This window comes from Sphaerodactylus townsendi, linkage group LG03 (assembly GCF_021028975.2).
Source record: "Sphaerodactylus townsendi isolate TG3544 linkage group LG03, MPM_Stown_v2.3, whole genome shotgun sequence".
NCBI classification, from domain to species: domain Eukaryota; kingdom Metazoa; phylum Chordata; class Lepidosauria; order Squamata; family Sphaerodactylidae; genus Sphaerodactylus; species Sphaerodactylus townsendi.
Window position 1 is genome coordinate 173,380,750 of NC_059427.1, and position 5,845 is coordinate 173,386,594.

Here is a 5,845-nt window from a genome sequence, read left to right on the forward strand (position 1 = left end):
AAATATGCTTCCAAAAAAAGACCAGATCTCAATAGAAATCCTAAATGTTGTGACTAATTGATTGATGGGTTTGCTGTTCCACTGTAAATTTATCTCACCTAGGTATGCAATCTGTATTGACATCTCAAATATCAGACCCCCGCCCCTGCCCATCTGCAAGATGATCATGGTACAAACGCCTTTGGCTAATCTATCTCAATCGATCTCTCATGCTTTCTGCATGCCAACTGCTTTTGGGAATTTGATCCTTTGGCAACAGTTAACTCTTCAGAAGGGTTATGTGCATGCTCTTTATTCTTTCTGGTTGGCTTCAGGTTTTATCTCCCAGTTCTTGCAGGAGAAACATGTCATGTGACCTTTCCTTGTAGGGATTTAGAGGAACGTAAGAGATTTTCAGGGCAATCCTATGCGGAATAACTCCACTGTAAGCCCATTAATTACAATGAGCTTACACTGGTGTAACTTTGCACAGGATTGTATAGCTAGAAATGCATATGAATAAACCATAACTAGGGATATACTGAATTGCTACAGAGATGTCTGTAGCAGTTTTAGCACTAATTAGGAGATTGCCATAAGGCCATTTGCCTCCTCAATACCAAGCAACAAATACTTTGCTCACCTGTGGTAGAAACCAGGAGGAAGCTCAGAGGAGGACAGTTGTGCAACCCATATTTCAATGTCCCAAACGAAAGAAGACTCATGTAGCTAGTTTCTTCATGCTGGCATAGATTGGCGAAGCCTTTGCAATACACAATGACTGGCATATGGATGTTCTTGAGCAAAAGAAGAGCAACACATCCTGGAGGGATGAAATAGTTGTCACAGCCTGTAGTTAAGATGAAAAGGAGCAGTGATTAGATATACAGGACCCTGCTTCATATGCCATCCGTTGTCCAGAGAAAATCTGCTAGGATTTTAGCACATAAACCTGGCTTCCCTCTTTCTGTCATTCATGCAGTGGAATTCCTTGCCAAGGGAAACTTGACTGGCCACCTCCATGAAAGTACTTTGCTACAGGGCCAGACGCAGCGACTTTTTTTTGTTTTGAAAGAGCTTATGATGTTGGTTAATATTAGCAGTGATCATGTTTTTTTTAGTTACTTCATTTATACCCTGCATTGCTCCCCAAGGGGACCTTGAAGAGTTGAAGAAGAAGAGTTGGATTTATATCCCCCCTTTCTCTCTTGTAAGGAGACTCAAAGGGGCTTACAGGCTCCTTTTCCTTTCCCCCTCACAACAAACACCCTGTGAGGTAGGTGGGGCTGAGAGAGCTTGTTACTGCTGCTGCTCGGGTAACAATAGTGATTTCAGCGCAGGAAGCCTTAGCCGGCGTTCTTCAAACCAGAGGGATTTTATTTGGAGGTGATGGTCACAGCTCAGGCAGGAGAATTACGCCTTGCAACCAAGTGCAAGAACTTTTATTCCCAAACTTCAAAGTGGCAAAGGGGCAGGTAGAAAGGGGGAGGTAAGGGGGCTGTAGGGATGCACTGCTGACCCAGCAGCACCCACCTGCCGTAAGTAGGCTGGCGGCACACCGGCAGACTCCTGCGTGCCTTCTGGTGGCACCCGCTCTACCCCTCATACCCCCACGATGGAGTCACCAGGTCATGAACTACCTGGCTCACAACCACCGGGGTCCCGGACAAAGGGACAATGGCCTTGCCCCCAGGTGAGGATTAGGCCCAGACGCTGATGCTCCTCTCCGCACGTAGCAGCCAGGTGAGATCATACATCACATGATGATCTCTCTCAGTCTCCCGCTCTCCCGGCTCTCTCCGGAATTCCCCCCGTTCCGCCCCTTCTACCATGCCCCGCTAGAATCATAATAAAGGTGCCGAGGAGCCAGCAGAGAGAGTGAAAACGCCCCGGAACACGGACGCACCAGCAGCTCCCGCCTGCTGGCTCTCCACCAGATGAAATCACTGCGCATCCCCGTCTGCGTTCTTCACGGCTGACCTGGCGGCACGACTACAAGCTGGTGCCGAAACCCGGGAATCCTCGAACCTCCACCCTGCTCACGTGCGGCCTGGGAAGGGCCGCGGTACCCGAGAAGTCAGCTGGATGCGGCGCATCAGGGACCACCATTTCGAGTAGCCATGCGTCAGCTGGATGCGAGCGCATCCAGGACTTCGAGTCCTGGACACTCTCTAGATCGGCCGGAACACCGGTGAGTATGGGAGCTTGCAAAAGCAGGGCTTATGACAAGCAGTTAGCGAGCTAAAAGCGTTAGCGAAGCAGCAGGAGGTCCCACGTTAAGAGAGAGGGAGCTGCGCCAGAATTGGTGCGAGGAGATTGAAGCTCAATGTCCATGGAAGGTACCCGGAGGGGGACATTGAATCTTAGGATTGAGGAGGAAAACATCGGAGGCGCCACTCTTAGCATTTAGAGCCTCATGGCGCCCGGTGTCGCTGCTACTGGCGTGGAGAACAATGTTATGTCGCCATCAGCCTGCAGACCCTATGGCTCTGCCTTGAGGCAGGCGCCTCCTTTTCGATCTTCCAACTTCAATTTCACCCCGAGATTTTCTCTATCCTCCTAAATTGGGCGCCTGTCCTCCCTCTGCCCCCCCCTATGCTCCCCTGCCCCTTCAAATTCTCTCTCCCACCGGCTGCCGACGCCTCCACTACTGCTCCACCTTCATTTTCTGAAGCCACTTAGCACCTCGATGAGCGAAACCAGCGTAATGGCTGGCGGGTTTCAAAACCCTCGCAGAGCGTATTAACCACGACCTGCGCGAAAACCCTGGCGGAAGGCGATACCGATATATTCTCGCCCTATATGCCCGTTCACTTCACCGGATACGGAGGGGGGGGGAGGATGGTATTGTTCGACAGGATTTGTCGAGTACACGCCCTTTAAGCTATAATATCCTCACGAACTCCGCCAAAGCGATGCGGGTTACGTAGGAGTCACCAGCCCCTATGTGAGAGGCATGCACGAAGCAGTATTAGCCAGGAATCACCTAATGGTTCCAGATGACTGGAAGAGAACCACCTTCGCATGCTTTTGAGCCCTGCAATGGTGATCTGGGAAGCGAGAGAGTTTGTCGCCAGCAGTGTATCGCTAAGGGGAGCCACCTCGAGGCGGCGCCTACACCGCCCGGCGCAGCTTTAGCCAAGCCGATGCGTTCGCCAACCCCAATGATCAGATTGTTCTGCCAGAGGCCACCCTTATGGTCGCCTCGGAATGCGCATACAAGGCGTTTACCAAGGTCCCGAATGCTGGCCAACCAACTCAAGGTTTCTCCGCCATCCGACAAAAACCCCAAGAGCCCTATGCCGAATTCGTGAACAGGCTCCAAGAAGCCCTCAAAAGGCAGGTTGACAACGAGGAGGCCCAGGCGAACTCCTTAAGCGCCTTGCCAAAGAGAACGCCTCCGCTGAGTGCCGCCAAAGCAATCCTACCCAGGTCTGAGGTAGGACAACCCGAGCTGGCCGACATGCTTAAGAGCTTGCCAGGATGCTCGGGTCTTTAAGCCCACCAAGCCAACCTTCTAGCCGCAGCCCTCTCCGTTGCCAGGAAACAGCCCCGAGACGAGTGTGTTCAATTGCCACAAGTCCAGACACTTCCGTAGGGATTGTAGGCTACTACCGGTCAGGGGGCCTACACGGCCCGCGGGGAGGTCTTCCCCAGAGGGCGAAGACCCCCAAGGAGGAGTCTAAGGCCAGGGTGCTAGCCCCAGTGCCTGCGCCAGCTGGGGGAGGCCCAGCGCGGGCATCTCCCCAGCCGGGACCCAGATTGACGGGCTTTCTCCCCCCATTAAGCAGGAACTATCCCTCGTTTCAGGGACTACCGACCTCGCTTGCCTGGAGCCCGCCCACACCCCAATGTGGGTGAGCGTCCTGCAGGAACAGCCTCAAGAAAGCAGCCGCACGTCACGGGTTCCCCTGCCCCGAGAGCAGCCGCCGCCCATTCCACAAAAGTCGAGCCTGGGGAAGAGAGGAAGACAGGCCACACGGAAGGCTTAGCCCAGAGCTGCCGGACGGCAACTCATGCGCCCTCCCATCACCATGGGAGGCCTTGAGAGCGAGTAGAGATCCACCCCCACTGCCCTCCCCTCCACGTGGACCACCAAGACCCGGTTTGGGTAGAACAGTGGCCACACTGTCAGAGAAAAATTGACTGCCATGCACCAACTTCATTGCTGGAAGAACAGCTGGCTGCAGGCCTGTTAGAGACACTCCCACATAGCCATGGAACCACGCCTGTCTATAATAAAAAAAAAGAAGAGTGGCCGATGGCTGATTGCTCCCATCTCAGAGCAGTAAATGCCTGCATCCAACCCATGGGCCCTCTTCCATGTGGTCTGCACGGCACAACCTTATCACCTCAGACTACCAGGTCCTGGTTGTTGACCTGAAAGAGAGCTTCTTCTGTATCCCTCTCCCGGGGACCCGAGCCGCGCTTAGCTTTCCACAGTGCAGGTGCTTAGCCATCAGCAGCCCACGGCCAGGTACCAATGGAAGGTATTACCCCAGGGAATGCTCAACAGCCCCACCTTGTGTCAGTATTTTGTTCATCACGCCCTAGCGTTCGCCAAAGCCGGAGCCATAATCATCCATTACATGGATGACATCCCTGTCTTATACCGATCATCCCTCCGCCCAGTGGAATGCTTACTGCTGGCGGCCACATTAAAACAGTCAGGCCTATACATCACTCCCGAAAAGGTGCAAAAGAGCGAGCCATTCTTGTATCTGGGGCATAAGCTCCTCCTCTCCTACTCCCCGTCATACCAGAGATGCAGATTCCAGACACACCCACACTCCTCCAGCTGCAGCTGCTCGGAACCCTCAGCTGGGTCCCGTCCCTTTCTTAGCCCTCACCACCTCTCTGCTCAGCCCCCTGTTCTCGCTACTCCTTTCATGGGAATCCAGGGGACAGGATCCCGGATTCACCCAGAGAAGCACAAGGACGCCTTTCGAGCAGTAGAGGAGGTCCCTGTAACCCGCCGATGGGTGGATCGAGTCCCCCTCAAGGATCAACCTCTCTCCCTCTTCCTCTTGAACACTCCCCCTCTCAGCGGAGTCCTAGGGTACACCCGGCCGCCTTAAACCTTCCTGGTCGAGTGGCTCTACCTACCACCTCATGTGCCCTTAAAAAATCTTTCCACCCCAGGCCAGCTCTACGCGGATCTCATCAGCCAAGTCAGTAGCACCATGGTAATGGTGGTGGGACCCTGAAAAAATCATCATGCCTCCTAAACAGAGCAGAATTCCCAGCACCTCTTAGGAACGCTTCTTCTTCCACGCACCCCTCCCAGCTGGCCCTGGAGGATTGCGTGGGAGGAGGTCCTCTTCCACCTCCCGGATCCTGCAGCCTCCCACTCTCCCTTCCTCTACCTCTTGTCCCGTCCGGCCTTTAGCAGCCTCCTGCCCCCACTCCAAAGCGCCCCCACCATCTTAGCCCGGCCGGGGGGAGGGCAAAGCGGCGTCGGCGCCATTGCATTTCCAGCAAAATGGTCAATGGCGGGCCCAGCCTGCCTTGCGCCCAAGCCTCCTGGCTCAAGCGGGCAGGCTCGCCGCTTGACCATTCTAGCCTTTCAAACCTTCCCTCAACCTTTCAGCCTTTTGAGTGATTCCCGAATGCGCATTATAGCGCACGTTGATGCTCTCACCTACCCGGAGCCTACGTCCACCCCCAGATGCGACTCAAACCTCATGAGTCTCTTCCCTGACACTCTGGAACCTACTGCAGCATCCAGAACCTCTCGATATTTCGTGGAGCCATATCGCGCCAGTCACACGCCGCTTCGGGCCCCTCAGCGAGGGGAACCAGCATGCAGATAGCGCTACCCACATCTCTACCCTCTTCTCCGACCCCTTTCAGTCACACGACTTCT